Source organism: Triturus cristatus, chromosome 3_2, assembly GCF_964204655.1.
Source record: "Triturus cristatus chromosome 3_2, aTriCri1.1, whole genome shotgun sequence".
Lineage (NCBI taxonomy): Eukaryota > Metazoa > Chordata > Amphibia > Caudata > Salamandridae > Triturus > Triturus cristatus.
This window is the reverse complement of record NC_140584.1, coordinates 153,600,709-153,620,229: the sequence shown is the minus strand read 5'-3', so window position 1 is coordinate 153,620,229 and position 19,521 is coordinate 153,600,709. Positions and strand designations below refer to the sequence as shown.

The window sequence follows — 19,521 nt, the reverse complement described above, 5'->3', positions numbered from 1 at the left end:
ACACTCTATTTAAAGAAAAGGTGATGGACAGGGGGTATGGCAGTCAATCAGGGAGAGCGGACCAGGTGTGTTAGTGGTCAGGCAGGGACTTCTGGTCAATGAAGTCCCTGCACGCTCGCAGCCCAGATACACACAGTCCTTCAGGGAAGCGCTACGGCGCTAAACAAACAATCCAGGAAGGTCAAAACGGGCGAAGCGGAACCCGCGAAGCGGGTCCGGCAAGGCGTAAATGAAGCAGGTAGCAAGTAGCAGGCGTTAACAGAGTTCTCCAGTTGTTCAGCACAGCTGAGTGTTCCCAGGGCACACGATGGTACAAGCGCCTAAATCCCCCTCGTAAACAGGGGGCGTGGCAGTCAGTCAGGGAGAGCGGACCAGGTGTGTTAGTGGTCAGGCAGGGACTTCTGGTCAATGAAGTCCCTGCACGCTCGCAGCCCAGATACACACAGTCCTTCAGGGAAGCGCTACGGCGCTAAACAAACAATCCAGGAAGGTCAAAACGTGCGAAGCGGGACCCGCGAAGCGGGTCCGGCAAGGCGTAAATGAAGCAGGTAGCAAGTAGCAGGCGTTAACAGAGTTCTCCAGTTGTTCAGCACAGCAGAGTGTTCCCCATACCATAAAGCGATTCATAAATGGGCGGCACACTGCCCCTGCACCACCCTCTTCCCCATCCTTCCTTAACTTTACAAAATTAAAGAAAGAGCCACACCAAACCTAGTAAACACACTATACCAATACAAGAACTCAATTTCAACAACCGTCTACCGGAACGCTCATGAGCAAAGCGTATTGAAACATACAAATTTGTGGGTAAAACATATACCAGGCCATAGGGCACTTTATAAGTGCTCCCAGTGGTACTACATCAGCTTCAGTAGCTCGACATCTGCACGTTACTAAATTCTGTGTTATAATAAGAAACATACCCACCTCCCCCACACCCACCCCGCCCTTCATAAACCATATGAAATCAAACAGAACCCCCCACCATTCCTAGTAGCGCCACTATACCCATACACAGGCTTAATTTTAAGAGGTGTGTGCCGGAACACTTATTAACAAAAAGTATTCAAACATGCAAATTTGCGGGAAAAACATAAACAATACCATAGCACGGTTAATAAATAGGCCCACTCATACTACATTACCTTTACTAACTACACATGGCCACATTACAAATGTCTGTCTCATAATCAGCAACATACGCACATTCCCCATCCCAACCCATACCCATGCTTAACCTCACGAAATCAAACAACGAGCCCCTGCACTTCCGTTACCGCCACTATAGCCATAGATAGACTTAATGTCAACAGGTGTCTGCCGGAATGCTCATCAGCAAAAGCTATTAAAACTTACAATTTTGCAACTCAAACATACACCATACCATAAGACGGTTTATAAATAGTCACAGTACCACTACACCACCTCGACACCCGCCCTTGCTTAACTTTACACAATAAAAGAAAGAGCCCAAGCAAACGTAGAAGTGCCACTATAGCCATACACAGCCTTAAACTTCAACAGATGTCTCCTCATCAGCAAACCGTATTAAAACAAAAATTTGCGGGTTAAACAAATACCATGCCATAGGGCCCTCTATAAGTGCTCCCAGTGGTACTAAATCACCTTTAGTAGCTCCACATCTCCATGTTACTATATTCTGTATTTCAAACAGCAACATAACTACCTCACCCACACCCACCCATGCTCTTGGTTAACAGTACGAAATCAAACAGAAACCCCCATTCCTAGTAGCGCCACTATACCCATACACAGGCTTAATTTTAACATGTGTCTACCAGAACACTTATCAGCAAAAACTATTTAAACATGCAAATTGGCGGGTAAAACATAAACCATCCCATAGCACTGTTTATAAATGGGCCCAGTGAAACTATATTACCTTTAGTAACTACACATGCCCATGTTACAAATATCCGTCTTATAATCAGCAACATACGCACCTCCCCCACCCCCACCCATCCCTTGCTTAACCTTACGAAATCAAACAACAAGCCCCAGCACTCCTGTTACCCCCACTATAGCCATACATCGACTTAATGTTAACAGGCGTCTGCCAGAACGCTCATCTGAAAAACCTATTAAAACCTTCAATTTTGCAACTCAAACATACACCATACCATAAGACGGTTTATAAATAGTCACAGTACCACTACACCACCTCAACACCCTCCCTTGCTTAACTTTACGCAATAAAAGAAAGATCCCCAGCAAACGTAGAAGCGCCACTATAGCCAAACAGAGGCTTTAATTTCAACAGATGTCTCCTGCAACGCTCATCAGCAAAACGTATTAAAACATGCAAATTTGCGACTAAAGCATATCCCATGTCATAGGGCGCTTCATAAGTGCTCCCAGTGTTACTAGATCACCTTTAGTAGCTCGACATCTGCACTTTACTATATTCTGTGTTTCAATCAGCAACATAACCACCTCCACCACACCCACCCCACCCTTGCTTAACCGTACGAAATCAAACAGAAACCCCCACCATTCCCAGGAGCGGCACTATACCCATATACAACGTTAATTTTAACAGGTGTCTGCCAGAACTCTTATCAGCTAAAAGTGTTCAAACATGCAAATTGGCGGGTAAAACATAAACCATCCCATAGCACGGTTTATAAATGGGCCCAGTCGAACTACACCACCTTTACTAGCTAGACATCTATATGTTACGAAAGTCGTTTAAACACTCTGTAGAGTGCATAGCAGGGCATGGGGAGAGTAAACAGAGTTCTAATTCCCAAACTTTTGATATACAGTCCCTTTACTGTATCTATATTAAAGATAATAAATGGAATGAATAAATTGACGAGTGTCTCAAAAGGGATAGTTATGCTCACCATCAGTAAAACACGAACCACTTCAACACCTACATATATCTGTCACAGCGACACAGCCTGACAAATAGTATCACTTATACTCACATGTAGTTCTCTAATGTCAACAAAGTCATACAGAAATATACTGCACATTTACATTTTTGTTTTATCTCTCACACATTTATAAAACATCTCTTCTAAAAAAGAACTCCCCAACTACTTCTATTCCATAAGAACAGACAATAATTAATACGTTTACTACCATATATTTTAGTATATCTACCTTTTTATTATTCACTCATCAGAAACTACAAAATCTATTCTCTATACCCAAATGCAAACCAGAAACCATATTCATATTTATCTCAACTTAGGATCACATGATTCAAACAATGCGTACATATAAAAGGAATGTATCACTTTTCCTATCTCCATCTCCTCTCCATGTAATCTCCAAACCCTGTACACGGCCCCTCTGTACAACAACCTACCCTGACTTACATTCAAACCTACCTCTCAGTGTCAAAAATAAGACCACAACCTGGCCACATAACATTTCTGCATTTAGTTTTATCGCTTTTAACTTAATAACACATACGTCTCCTACAACCACCCCCACCCCACTATTTCCACAAAAAGTATCAGTTGCAAACGTGCGACATTTTCTTTATCTCCCCAAACACATTGCAAACTCAAATTAACGCTGTACCTCATTTTCAAAACAATACAGTCCAATCAAGATGACAAGCTACACTTCTTCTCTGTGAAAAATTCCTAAACATATATAAGATACTTATATAACAACAGCTCAAATTTCATGCATATTTCATATCCAATATCAAACACCACACTTTACTAACACTATATTACTTTGAAATAAAAAATACTTTCAAAATTAAAAACATCACCTCAAATACTTAATCAATACTATAAAACACATAAAACACCTTGTTCATTTCTAACTCACCTTTGTAGTTGTTATCCAGATTTTGCATAATACACACAATTTAGACTCACACTCTAAACTCGAGTCCCGCACCACCTCACCTAAGCAGCATCACACTCTAGGCAATACCACATTTAATTTTCGTAGCCTAGCACTTTCACACCGATAGGTATGATTAGTTCACTTCGCGCCCCCTCCATAGCACACCCTAAACACCCCACAGAGGTTACAGTGCTCCTACCCTCCTATTTCCCACTTTTCCACTCTTTTTTTTCCCTTACTCGCTTCAACGGAATCACAAAATGGCGGCCAACAGTTCCTCCTTCCATGAGACTCTACACAATACCTCACATATTTTCCGTACCCAGGACTTTCACACCACTACGGGTCAGTAGTTCATCCTAGTAGGTATAAACACATGCTGACACTACTTCCACAACTGTACTGCAGCGGCCAGGGCACATGACTTCACAGCATAAGACACACAGTGTGGGCTCCCGCTTTAATCCTCGAGTCGCGCACAAGCTCACCTTAGAAACATCACACACTAGCCAATACCTCACTTAATTTTCGTAGCCTAGACCTTTCACACCGCTAGGTATGATTAGTTCACTTCGCACCCCCTCTATACCACACCCTAAACACCCCACAAAGGTTACAGTGCTCCTACCCTCCTCTGTCCCACATTTTCCGCCCTTTTTCCCCCTTACTCGCTTCAATGGAATCACAAAATGGCAGCCAACACTTAAGAGTTGCAAACGCTCGCAGCACTCGCAGCCAATCAGCAGCAAGCTCGTGCTCGTAACGCCTCAGCCAATCAGATGGCAGAATTCCCAAATATCGATATCTGTAAATTTAAAAAAATTTCAGAAACTACTGAATGAATTTACACCAAATACACAAAAAACGTGCTTTCTAGACTAAGACCCTTCTCCCTGCCAAATTTGGGATAATTCTGTTCACCTGTTCGACCTGTAGCCTTGTCTAAAGTTTCCTATGGAAATTAACATTGAAAAAACACGTTTTGGGACCCCCTTTTTTCAGCCCCCCCTTGACGAATCACCCCCAAATTTTCAATATAGGAGCTGATCTCACAATAATTAGTTTAGAAAATTTCCCGAAGATTCATCATGCGGTGCCAAAGTTACTGCAAATAGAATGTTGCCATTTTCCTATAGTAACTAGGTCCTAACCATAACTACCTACTGGCGACCGCCAGTAGGTAATATATATATGTACATATATATATATTCACTGAAAAAACCATAGGTTTCACACATGTTATAGTTAGGAATTAGCATTTAAAAAACCTTGCAAATTCAGTGAAAAAACCAAAGGTTTCACACATGTTATAGTTAGCTGGACATTTCACTCGTAAAAAAACAATGAAATTCCCCCGTTATAGTTAGTTCAGCTAACTATAACTCGCGCGCCCGCAATGCACTGCTGATGACGTCACATATTACATCACTCATGACATGGTCACTGACATCACTCATGACATCACTGATGACATCTCAAATGACATCACTGATGACATCACTGATGACATCATCCAGTGAATGTGTGTTTTTCTGAAAATTAAATATGTTTTATATATGTATATCTCAAGGTCAATGGAAGAATAAATGGGTATATAAGTGTCTAAATGGATGCTTTGTTTTTGAAAAATGTATTGTGTTACTGACTGATTAAGTGTATCATAGTGAAAACATGGCTTACTGAGTAATGTTTAAATATGAAAATATCTGTATCAGTCTCTCACTTTGTGTATAAGTGGCTGCATGGGTTGGTGAGTAGCTTCATGGGTGTCTATATAGGTTATTAGTTGTTTTTTTGAGTATCAGTCTGAGTGTCTGTATGGTTCGGTGGGGGGTATTATGTAGTGCATAGGTGCATGAATGAGTGATTCACTCTTTGTATGTGTTGAAGACAGCATGTGTGCAGGACTGTATGGGTGGATGAGTGTGTGAATGGTTGTGTTAGTGAGTGAATGACTGTCTCAATAGTGTCTTTATGAGTAACTACATATGTTTTAAACTAGTATATGTGACTATTGGTGTATATAAGTGAGTATATGTGAGAATGAGAGATTGAAAGAGTTCCTGTATGAATAAGTATGTGTTTCTATAAGTGATTGTTTATAAGACTAAGTATGTGTAAGTTTCCGTAGAAGTAAGTGTGGTGGTGTGTGTATAACTGTATAAGCTAATAAATGTATGTTTGTTTCTTTATTAGCATGAGTGAGTATGTGTGAGTAACTCTATGGATGAGTGGCATTGTGTAACAGGATGTATAGGTGTATGAGTACATATGATGAGTGAGTGCATGTATGAGTGACTGTATAGGACTGTTGGTGAATGAGTGGATGTGTATGTGGTTCTTAGAATTACTTAAGAGGTTCTTGTAACTGGTATTGGTATGTCCATTGTTTTGAAAATTTCAGTCTCTATTTTTGAATGTGTGTATCAAAGGTTATATTAGGGGAAGAGGAGGTCTGCCACTCTATCACAAGGATGATGTCATCAGTGATGTCATTTGAGATGTCATCAGTGATGTCATGAGTGATGTCAGTGACCATGTCATGAGTGATGTAATATGTGACGTCATCAGCAGTGCATTGCGGGCGCGCGAGTTATAGTTAGCTGAACTAACTATAACGGGGGAATTTCATTGGTTTTTTACGAGTGAAATGTCCAGCTAACTATAACATGTGTGAAACCTTTGGTTTTTTCACTGAATTTGCAAGGTTTTTTAAATGCTAATTCCTAACTATAACATGTGTGAAACCTATGGTTTTTTCAGTGAATTTGCAAGGTTTTTTAAATGCTAATTTCTAACTATAACGTGTGTGAAACCCATGTTTTTTTCAGTGAATTTGTATGGTTTTTTAAATGCTAATTCTTAGCTATAACATATGTGATTCCCATATTTTTTTTTATTGATTTTTTTTTTTTTCTTTATAAATTCTTATATTAAATGTGTTTTTTTTTTAAAAAAAACAAGTTTTTTTTCCAACTTTTTATTCTCTTAAAACACTATGTTTTTTTTCTTTAAAATCTGCAATATTTCTAGATTTTTTTTTTTTTTTTACCAAACAGGTAAGATATATTAGTATAACTTTGAAAATATATATTTTTTTTTTTTTTTTTTTTTTTTTAGTGCGCGTACGGTAAGCTTACGGTAAGCGTACGGTTTACGCAATGTCCGTAATTTATCTACGCTGTTTGCGTATAGTTACGCAATTTGCGTAGCCGCGCGTACTGCGCGTGGGGCGCGTACGCATGTACGCTACACGCGCACGTTACGCGGAAGTGTTGGGGAGTGACTGTTATGCGCATGCGCGCGAGCGCGTGTCTTTTTTACGCGCATGCGTACTTTTGCCGTAAGCGCACCGTAAGCGCACCGTAAGCGTACGGTTGGTCATGTGATCATGAAACACAACTTTTGATTGGTTGAAACTACTTTCAGTTCTAGAACTCTCCTACACCACACCCATTCCCCTCATTTCTGCTTGTGATCCCTTAGGAGAAGGAGCTGGGTTGTCTTTGTGATACGATGGCAGAACAGCAGAGCCCTTCTGAGAGTGAGGCTAGCAGCACTACCTTGAGGCAGAGAGCGAGGAAACAAAAGACCTCTTACATATGGGAGTATTTTTCTTTTCCAGAGGGCCAGCAAAAGGTAAATGCACCCTTAGTGACTTGTAAGCTGTGTGGCCGTGTACTTTCAAGAGGGAATCCCGACAGGAAGTATTCCTTCGGGAATCACACCATGATGAGACACCTTAAGGATGTACACAGAAGGACACATGCTCGACTTACTGAAGGTAACCCTTCAGTAAATCAACCAAGCACATCCACAGCAGCTCAGCCTGGACCATCATCTGCAGTGCCGAGTCCTTCTTCTGCAGGTCAGGTGAGCCCTTCATCTGTGGGGGGAGCATCTCCTTTTTCTTCTCCTCAGGAAATTAACCCTCGGTTTCTGAGGGTTGAAATACGGTGCGCCACTTGTCATGATCTAATTTGTTATAGGGAGACCAGTATTTCCCTAGTGAACAATAAAATAGATCAGCACACTTGTCGTACCGTCTAATATTCCCATTCTTTCTTTCCTCTGTCCCTGCATGAACACAACGGCTCTTTTAAGAGCCAACCTTACCTTTCATCTATTTTTTATATATGTTTTTAAAACTTTTTTTTGTTTTTTTTTTTACTGTACGCGTACGGTACGCGTAATTATTATTTTTTTTTTTAAAAAAACACTAAAAATCAATTATCACATTACAAGGTCCTTGAGAGACTACAAAGAAAAACTGAAAATGTGATTGTGGAGAAGTGGAAAAAAGGGACCATGATATTTTTGACTTACCATACCCACTCCAAAAAATATTTATTCATTGAAATTTTTTTTTAATTGCTTTAAAAATGGTTCTAGTTTTCGAAAATTATCTATCTCAATCTGAAAAAAAAGAAAAAAGTATTAATATTTAATAAAACATTACTGACTGCAACCTCAAACCCCACTCGCTTGTGAATACTGTGCATGATTCCACAGGGTAAGCAGCTGGGTGTGTGCTAAGAGTCTGCTTCTGCACCAAAAAATGGCTCACCCTTTCCATCTAATGCAACTGTGAAATCACCAGAGTAGTACGCAATAAATCTCTGCCTGTAATTCCTCTTTGCACACAGAGTCATGTTTTCATATTAGTCTGAACACGTAATTTCTTTGCCAATTTGAAACCACACTTACTACTCTTTTTTTTGGCAAGTGATAAACACTTTTACAGACTGACACATTATGAATCCACTTTTCAGATTCTTAAAAAAGCACATGTCCAAACTGCTTTTTCAGACCAGCACCATGTGTAACCTGGTTGTCTGCCTACACTCCAGCAAGGGCAACCAGCCTTAGTGATGCTGAATGTATTTGCATTACTGACTGAAACCTCAAACCCCACTCGCTTGTGAATACTGTGCATGATTCCACAGGGTAGGCAGCTGGGTGTGTGCTAAGAGTCTGCTTCTGCACCAAAAAATAGCTCCCCCTTTCCATCTAATGCAACTGTGAAATCACCAGAGCAATACGCAATAAATCTCTGCCTGTAATTCCTATATGCACACAGAGTCATGTTTTCACATTAGTCACAAAACAAAATTTCTTTGCCAATTTGAAAGCACACTTACTACTCTTTTTTTTGGCACTGAAACCTCAAACCCCACTCGCTTGTGAATACTGTGCATGATTCCACAGGGTAAGCAGCTGGGTGTGTGCTAAGAGTCTGCTTCTGCACCAAAAAATGGCTCCCCCTTTCCATCTAATGCAACTGTGAAATCACCAGAGCAATACGCAATAAATCTCTGCCTGTAATTCCTATATGCACACAGAGTCATGTTTTCACATTAGTCACAAAACGAAATTTCTTTGCCAATTTGAAAGCACACTTACTACTCTTTTTTTGGCAAGTGATAAACACTTTTACAGACTGACACATTATGAATCCACTTTTCAGATTCTTAAAAAAGCACATGTCCAAACTGCTTTTTCAGACCAGCACCATGTGTAACCTGGTTGACTGCCTACACTCCAGCAAGGGCAACCAGCCTTAGTGATGCTGAATGTATTTGCATTACTGACTGAAACCTCAAACCCCACTCGCTTGTGAATACTGTGCATGATTCCACAGGGTAAGCAGCTGGGTGTGTGCTAAGAGTCTGCTTCTGCACCAAAAAATGGCTCCCCCTTTCCATCTAATGCAACTGTGAAATCACCAGAGCAATACGCAATAAATCTCTGCCTGTAATTCCTATATGCACACAGAGTCATGTTTTCACATTAGTCACAAAACGAAATTTCTTTGCCAATTTGAAAGCACACTTACTACTCTTTTTTTTGGCAAGTGATAAACACTTTTACAGACTGACACATTATGAATCCACTTTTCAGATTCTTAAAAAAGCACATGTCCAAACTGCTTTTTCAGACCAGCACCATGTGTAACCTGGTTGTCTGCCTACACTCCAGCAAGGGCAACCAGCCTTAGTGATGCTGAATGTATTTGCATTACTGACTGAAACCTCAAACCCTTAAAGTATTCTTTATTTTTACCAGTACACCTTAATTTATGGTGAAAACATAGTCCATATTATTTTACATGTTCTTCACATTTACATTTCTCCCAAAACAGAAAATAATAAACACAACTTCAACAAAAGGAATCCCATTTCTATTATTCATTTCTTAATTTACCATATACATCCCCTCTCAAACTCTAAACTCACCTTTAAAATTAGTTAGTTGTGAAAGAAATGTGGCACTCAAACAGCAGATTATCAGAGCCAGGATCTCTGTTCTTTACACCTCTCTCCTCTCAGCAGAACCAGATAATGGCAAACTTTCCCTCTCTTTTTCCACACATATACATGTTAGTTTCAAATCTCAGTGCTTCCCCCTTTTTTTCAAATGTAATCACACATTTCTATTGGTTGAAAACCAACCCTTTTCCAAAAGTACCCTTCCCCCAACTTGACTTCTGCCTAGTACCCTTCCCCCAACTTGACTTCTGCCTGCTACCATAGCAACAGCTCATGGAACACTGCTGTGTGGGGTTAGGTCAGAAGTTCACCAAACAATGTTTCAATTCCCCAGAGCAGGAGTGCTTGACTTTTCAAACCTAACAGCAAATCCATAGTACTGTTCTTTGGTAACACATTTTTCTGTACCAATACAAAACATGCTTCTATTAATTTACACATACAGCCTAGTTTTTATTCTAGAATGGTATGAAACAGCCAATCAGTTCTTTTTTTTATAAAAAAAATATGTATGCCTCCATTTCCAAACTGTCTTTCTTTTCATATTGCCATTCTACTGAAAGACACCTTCTGAGTGCATCCAGTTCATCTTTGAAGATGTTCACAGTGTGGATTGTAGGGCACAGCTATGTCTTCTGGAGTGAAAAGTATGCAGAGAAAACAGATATGGTGAGAGACCTTGCTTTGCCAAATGTAGACATTAAATAGATTGGTCAGAGAGGGTTAAAGTGGCACCAATTGATGCCATTGGTGAAATCCTTCATGCACATCCAACACCCTGACCTCATAATAGTGCACTGTGGTGGCAATGACCTAGGCACTTTGACTGGGGTAGGTCTGGAAATGCTTATGAAGGACACCTTTGCACAACTGTTTTCACTTTTCCCTAAAACTGCCTTTGTGTTTTCTAACATATGCCAAAGGCAAAAATGGAACTGGTCCAATCATTTCTGTCCGCAGATTGACAAAGCAAGAAAGCACGTCAACAAATCTGTTTCTGCTTTCCTCCGTGACTATGGTATGGGTTCCATTTACCACAACAACTTGCGTTACGACATGCAAGACATTTATAGAGGAGATGGTGTGCACTTCAATGATGAAGGGAACAGAGTCTTCCTCTTGAACCTTAGACTCTGCATCGGTACTTACTTGTAGGTACCACTAAAAAATAATTTCATAAACACAACGGCTCTTTTTAGAGCCCCCTAATATCTAAACACTTAAATCTGAATTTCATTCCTTTTTTTATTTATTTTTTTTACCGTACGCTTACGGTAAGCTTACCGTACGCGTACCCCGCGATTTTTTTTAAAATCAATAAATGTTGTCTTTGTACTTTTCTGTCCTTCTTTGACCCCCTTACAAATGTTAGGGGGTCTGTAACTCTCCTCCTTGCCCCCTTTTCAAGATATCACTCTTTTTTTTTCTGAGTGAAACACACAAAATGGCGGCCGCCGCTTCCTGGTTTCGAGCGATTCGAATGTTTACTAAGATCTAAGAGCCAATCAGAATCGCGCTCGCGCACGCCACCGTACGCATACGGTAAGCGTACCGAAAGCGCACCGTAAGCTGGCTCAGATATATATATTGATTTAAAGGATATTTTCTCAGAATCTACTGAACAGATTTACACCAAACCTACAAAAGGCACTTCCTTGACCTGAGGACTACCTCTCTGCCAAATTTCTAGTAATTCTGTTCAGCCGTTCGGGCTGTAGCTGTGTCTAAAGGTCCTATGGAAAAATGCATGGGAAAAACGCATTTTGGGACCCCCCTTTTATCTCAGCCCCCACTTGACGAATCCCCCCGAGACTTTCAGGGTAGGAGCGGAGCGTAGCGCCCCACCTATTTTGAAATATTCACGAGGATTCGTCGACCGGCGCCAAAGTTATTCAAAATAGAATGTTGCGGATTTCCTATGGAAACAGGGTCCTAACTATAACTACCTACTGGCGACCGCCAGTAGGTAATATATATTTATATATATATATATATATATTCACTGAAAAAACCATAGGTTTCACACATGTTATAGTTAGCTGTACATTTCACTCGTAAAAAACCAATGAAATTCCCTCGTTATAGTTAGTGCAGGCAACTATAACTCACGCGACCGCAATCCTCTGCTGATGCTAATACTGTAATTAAACACTTATTTGGCCATGTCTTCTTCCATTAAATTTTAGCTATACATATATTACAAATATTTTTTTTTCATAAAGACACATATGTCATCAGCAGAAGATTGCGGTCGCGTGAGTTATAGTTGCCTGCACTAACTATAACGGGGGAATTTCATTGGTTTTTTACGAGTGAAATGTACAGCTAACTATAACATGTGTGAAACCTATGGTTTTTTCAGTGAATTTGCAAGGTTTTTTAAATGCTAATTCCTAACTATAACGTGTGTGAAACCTATGGTTTTTTCAGTGAATTTGTACGGTTTTTTAAATGCTAAGTTACTTTACGCCATTCGTGGCGTGCGCGCCCAGTTAACGCAGTTCGTTCCGTGCACGCACGGTGCGCTTCGCGCACCGTGCGCGCACAGTGAGCACGCGGTGCGCCCACTTTACGCAGTTAGTGCCGTGCACGCACGGTGGTCACGCGGTGCGCTGCACGCACCGCGTGCCCACGTTATGCGGGATGGGCCATGTACGCACGATGCGCTTCGCGCACCGTGCGCACATGGGGGACATATTATGCGCATCTTTGTGAAATTTATTCTTTGTTTATTTCTTACCTGTGATAAGCCATGCACAAATGGTGCCCTTCGGGCACCTTTTGCGCACGGGGTGGGGAGGGTGTGGATAATTTTTTTTTTTTTAATTTTTTACCGTACGCGTACGGTAAGCATAATCGGCGATTTTCCGAAAAAAAAATTCTTTTTTTATTTGGGCTTGGGGGTTGTTTGGGGACCCCTATATCAATGCTGGGTGGTTAGGATCTCAAGAAACTGCCTCTTTAGACATTTTTTGGCATCGTTTTTGCTGCCCAACTCAGAGAGCGAGAGAGAAAATGGCGGCCGCCGCTTCCTGGTTTCGACCGATTCGAATGTTTACTAAGATCTAACAGCCAATCAAAATCGCGCTCGCGCACGCCACCGTACGCGTACGGTAAGCGCACCGTAAGCGCACTGTACGCTGGCTCAGATATACATATTGATTTAAAGGCTATTTTCTCAGAATCTACTGAACAGATTTACACCAAACCTGCAAAAGGCACTTCCTTGACCTGAGGACTACCTCTCTGCCAAATTTCAAGTAATTCTGTTCAGCCGTTCGGGCTGTAGCTGTGTCTAAAGGTCCTATGGAAAAATGCATGGGAAAAATGCGTTTTGGGACCCCCCTTTTATCTCAGCCCCCGCTTGACGAATCCCCCCGAGACTTTCAGGGTAGGAGCGGAGCGTAGCGCCCCACCTATTTTAAAAAATTCGCGAGGATTCGTCGACCGGCGCCAAAGTTATTCAAAATAGAATGTTGCGGATTTCCTATGGAAACGTGGTCCTAACTATAACTACCTACTATATATATATTCACTGAAAAAACCATAGGTTTCAGGGGCGTTATAGTTAGCTGGACTTTTCACTCATACAAAACCATAGAAATTCCCCCGTTATAGTTAGTTCAGCTAACTATAACTCGCGCGCCCGCAATGCACTGCTGATGACGTCACATATTACATCACTCATGACATGGTCAGTGACATCACTCATGACATCACTGGTGACATCTCAAATGACATCACTGATGACATCATCCAGTGAATGTGTGTTTTTCTGAAAATTACATATGTTTTATATATGTATATCTCAAGGTCGATGGAAGAATAAATGGGAATATAAGTGTCTAAATGGATGATTTGTTTTTGGAAAATTGATTGTATAACTGACTGATTAAGTGTATCTTAGTGAATACATGGCTTAGTGAGTAATGTTTAAATATGTAAATATCTGTATCAGTCTCTCACTTTGTGTATAAGTGGCTGCATGGGTAGGTGAGTAGCTACATGAGTGTCTATATAGGTTAGTTGGTTTTGTGAGTATCAGTATAAGTGTCTGATGTCTGTATGGTTCGGTGGGGGGTATTACGTAGTGCATAGGTGCATGAATGAGTGACTCACTGTTTGTATGTGTTGAAGACAGCATGTGTGCAGGACTGTATGGGTGGATGAGTGTGTGCATGGGTGTGTTAGTGAGTGAATGACTGTCTCAATAGTGTCTCTATGAGTAACTACATATGTTTTAAACTAGTATATGTGACTATTGGTGTATATAAGTGAGTATATGTGAGAGTGAGAGATTGAAAGAGTTCCTGTATGAATAAGTATGTGTTTCTATAAGTGATTGTTAAAAAGGCTAAGTATGTGTAAGTTTCTGTAGAAGTAAATGTGGTGGTGTGTGTATAACTGTATATGCAGGTAAACGGATGTTTGATTCTTTATTAGCATGAGTGATTATGTGTGTGAGTAACTTTATGGATGAGTGGTGTTGTGTAACAGGAAGTGCACCAGGCTGATTGAATTTCCACCTTCCACCTGTGAACAAGGCCTATTGAGGCCGAAACGTTAGGTGTTTGGAAGGTTCACTGTGCTGCAAGACGTTGCAAGACGATGAATAAAGAGCGGTCTTGACAAATATTGGGCCTCTATTTTCTTTGGTGTGTGATTGATGGGCTGCTCCGTGCCCATTGCAAAGAGGCCGCCTTGAAGGGTCGGAGGCTCCGGTAACGGAGGATTTTGTTTGGACTTTAAATTGAGGAGCATGACCCACTCACGCGCCCCAACCTACTCAGGACTGCCAATAAGGTGAAATGGTGCGCGTGTTGGAAAGGATTCGCGATAATGGACAGTTATCGACGATCGTATTGTCTGGATGGCTTTCTGCTCACGTAAAGACATTGCAACTTGAGAAGAAAAAACTACTCACCTGGCTACCTGGTATTATTTTCATATTATCACATGTGTAACCGCCAAGCTTATATGAACAATGCACTTTGCAAAATATACGAGGATTTCCATATTACAATCTGTGAGTGGCGGTGCACTGTGGGAATTGTATTCTATATGCAGTCACGTGATTTAAAGAACTCTTCAAAGCACGCAGAAGTGCACCAGGCTGATTGAATTTCCACCTTCCACCTGTGAACAAGGCCTATTGAGGCCGAAACGTTAGGTGTTTGGAAGGTTCACTGCGCTGCAAGACGTTGCAAGACGATGAATAAAGAGCGGTCTTGACAAATATTGGGCCTCTATTTTCTTTGGTGTGTGATTGATGGGCTGCTCCGTGCCCATTGCAAAGAGGCCGCCTTGAAGGGTCGGAGGCTCCGGTAACGGAGGATTTTGTTTGGACTGTAAATTGAGGAGCATGACCCACTCACGCGCCCCAACCTACTCAGGACTGCTAATAAGGTGAAATGGTGCGCGTGTTGGAAAGGATTTGCGATAATGGACAGTTATCGACGATCGTATTGTCTGCATGGCTTTCTGCTCACGTAAAGACATTGCAACTTGAGAAGAAAAAACTACTCACCTGGCTACCTGGTATTATTTTCATATTATCACATGTGTAACCGCCAAGCTTATATGAACAATGCACTTTGCAAAATATACGAGGATTTCCATATTACAATCTGCGAGTGGCGGTGCACTGTGGGAATTGTATTCTATATGCAGTCACGTGATTTAAAGAACTCTTCAAAGCACGCAGAAGTGTACCAGGCTGATTGAATTTCCACCTTCCACCTGTGAACAAGGCCTATTGAGGCCGAAACGTTAGGTGTTTGGAAGGTTCACTGCGCTGCAAGACGTTGCAAGACGATGAATAAAGAGCGGTCTTGACAAATATTGGGCCTCTATTTTCTTTGGTGTGTGATTGATGGGCTGCTCCGTGCCCATTGCAAAGAGGCCGCCTTGAAGGGTCGGAGGCTCCGGTAACAGAGGATTTTGTTTGGACTTTAAATTGAGGAGCATGACCAACTCACGCGCCCCAACCTACTCAGGACTGCCAATAAGGTGAAATGGTGCGTGTGTTGGAAAGGATTCGCGATAATGGACAGTTATCGACGATCGTATTGTCTGGATGGCTTTCTGCTCACGTAAAGACATTGCAACTTGAGAAGAAAAAACTACTCACCTGGCTACCTGGTATTATTTTCATATTATCACATGTGTAACCGCCAAGCTTATATGAACAATGCACTTTGCAAAATATACGAGGATTTCCATATTACAATCTGCGAGTGGCGGTGCACTGTGGGAATTGTATTCTATATGCAGTCACGTGATTTAAAGAACTCTTCAAAGAACGCAGAAGTGCACCAGGCTGATTGAATTTCCACCTTCCACCTGTGAACAAGGCCTATTGAGGCCGAAACGTTAGGTGTTTGGAAGGTTCACTGCGCTGCAAGACATTGCAAGACGATGAATAAAGAGCGGTCTTGACAAATATTGGGCCTCTATTTTCTTTGGTGTGTGATTGATGGGCTGCTCCGTGCCCATTGCAAAGAGGCCGCCTTGAAAGGTCAGAGGCTCCGGTAACGGAGGATTTTGTTTGGACTTTAAATTGAGGAGCATGACCCACTCACGCGCCCCAACCTACTCAGGACTGCCAATAATGTGAAATGGTGCGCGTGTTGGAAAGGATTCGCGATAATGGACAGTTATCGACGATCGTATTGTCTGGATGGCTTTCTGCTCACGTAAAGACATTGCAACTTGAGAAGAAAAAACTACTCACCTGGCTACCTGGTATTATTTTCATATTATCACATGTGTAACCGCCAAGCTTATATGAACAATGCACTTTGCAAAATATACGAGGATTTCCATATTACAATCTGCGAGTGGCGGTGCACTGTGGGAATTGTATTCTATATGCAGTCACGTGATTTAAAGAACTCTTCAAAGCACGCAGAAGTGCACCAGGCTGATTGAATTTCCACCTTCCACCTGTGAACAAGGCCTATTGAGGCCGAAACGTTAGATGTTTGGAAGGTTCACTGCGCTGCAAGACGTTGCAAGACGATGAATAAAGAGCGGTCTTGACAAATATTGGGCCTCTATTTTCTTTGGTGTGTGATTGATGGGCTGCTCCGTGCCCATTGCAAAGAGGCCGCCTTGAAGGGTCGGAGGCTCCGGTAACGGAGGATTTTGTTTGGACTGTAAATTGAGGAGCATGACCCACTCACGCGCCCCAACCTACTCAGGACTGCTAATAAGGTGAAATGGTGCGCGTGTTGGAAAGGATTTGCGATAATGGACAGTTATCGACGATCGTATTGTCTGCATGGCTTTCTGCTCACGTAAAGACATTGCAACTTGAGAAGAAAAAACTACTCACCTGGCTACCTGGTATTATTTTCATATTATCACATGTGTAACCGCCAAGCTTATATGAACAATGCACTTTGCAAAATATACGAGGATTTCCATATTACAATCTGCGAGTGGCGGTGCACTGTGGGAATTGTATTCTATATGCAGTCACGTGATTTAACGAACTCTTCAAAGCACGCAGAAGTGCACCAGGCTGATTGAATTTCCACCTTCCACCTGTGAACAAGGCCTATTGAGGCCGAAACGTTAGGTGTTTGGAAGGTTCACTGCGCTGCAAGACATTGCAAGACGATGAATAAAGAGCGGTCTTGACAAATATTGGGCCTCTATTTTCTTTGGTGTGTGATTGATGGGCTGCTCCGTGCCCATTGCAAAGAGGCCGCCTTGAAGGGTCAGAGGCTCCGGTAACGGAGGATTTTGTTTGGACTTTAAATTGAGGAGCATGACCCACTCACGTGCCCCAACCTACTCAGGACTGCCAATAAGGTGAAATGGTGCGCGTGTTGGAAAGGATTCGCGATAATGGACAGTTATCGACGATCATATTGTCTGGATGGCTTTCTGCTCACGTAAAGACATTGCAACTTGAGAAGAAAAAACTACTCACCTGGCTACCTGGTATTATTTTCATATTATCACATGTGTAACCGCCAAGCTTATATGAACAATGCACTTTGCAAAATATACGAGGATTTCCATATTACAATCTGCGAGTGGCGGTGCACTGTGGGAATTGTATTCTATATGCAGTCACGTGATTTAAAGAACTCTTCAAAGCACGCAGAAGTGCACCAGGCTGATTGAATTTCCACCTTCCACCTGTGAACAAGGCCTATTGAGGCCGAAACGTTAGGTGTTTGGAAGGTTCACTGCGCTGCAAGACGTTGCAAGACGATGAATAAAGAGCGGTCTTGACAAATATTGGGCCTCTATTTTCTTTGGTGTGTGATTGATGGGCTGCTCCGTGCCCATTGCAAAGAGGCCGCCTTGAAGGGTCGGAGGCTCCGGTAACAGAGGATTTTGTTTGGACTTTAAATTGAGGAGCATGACCCACTCACGCGCCCCAACCTACTCAGGACTGCCAATAAGGTGAAATGGTGCGCGTGTTGGAAAAGATTCGCGATAATTGACAGTTATCGACGATCGTATTGTCTGGATGGCTTTCTGCTCACGTAAAGACATTGCAACTTGAGAAGAAAAAACTACTCACCTGGCTACCTGGTATTATTTTCATATTATCACATGAGTAACCGCCAAGCTTATATGAACAATGCACTTTGCAAAATATACGAGGATTTCCATATTACAATCTGCGAGTGGCGGTGCACTGTGGGAGTTGTATTCTATATGCAGTCACGTGATTTAAAGAACTCTTCAAAGCACGCAGAAGTGCACCAGGCTGATTGAATTTCCACCTTCCACCTGTGAACAAGGCCTATTGAGGCCGAAACGTTAGGTGTTTGGAAGGTTCACTGCGCTGCAAGACATTGCAAGACGATGAATAAAGAGCGGTCTTGACAAATATTGGGCCTCTATTTTCTTTGGTGTGTGATTGATGGGCTGCTCCGTGCCCATTGCAAAGAGGCCGCCTTGAAAGGTCAGAGGCTCCGGTAACGGAGGATTTTGTTTGGACTTTAAATTGAGGAGCATGACCCACTCACGCGCCCCAACCTACTCAGGACTGCCAATAAGGTGAAATGGTGCGTGTGTTGGAAAGGATTCGCGATAATGGACAGTTATCGACGATCGTATTGTCTGGATGGCTTTCTGCTCACGTAAAGACATTGCAACTTGAGAAGAAAAAACTACTCACCTGGCTACCTGGTATTATTTTCATATTATCACATGTGTAACCGCCAAGCTTATATGAACAATGCACTTTGCAAAATATACGAGGATTTCCATATTACAATCTGCGAGTGGCGGTGCACTGTGGGAATTGTATTCTATATGCAGTCACGTGATTTAAAGAACTCTTCAAAGCACGCAGAAGTGCACCAGGCTGATTGAATTTCCACCTTCCACCTGTGAACAAGGCCTATTGAGGCCGAAACGTTAGATGTTTGGAAGGTTCACTGCGCTGCAA

General features: G+C 41.9%; 1 protein-coding gene across 1 annotated transcript in view; it reads left to right on the top strand.

Annotated features, from left to right (window-relative positions):
• LOC146856926 (transient receptor potential cation channel subfamily V member 6-like) overlaps window positions 1-19,521 on the top strand; it is a 288,989-nt gene that overhangs the window by 194,096 nt on the left and 75,372 nt on the right. The window lies entirely within an intron of this gene.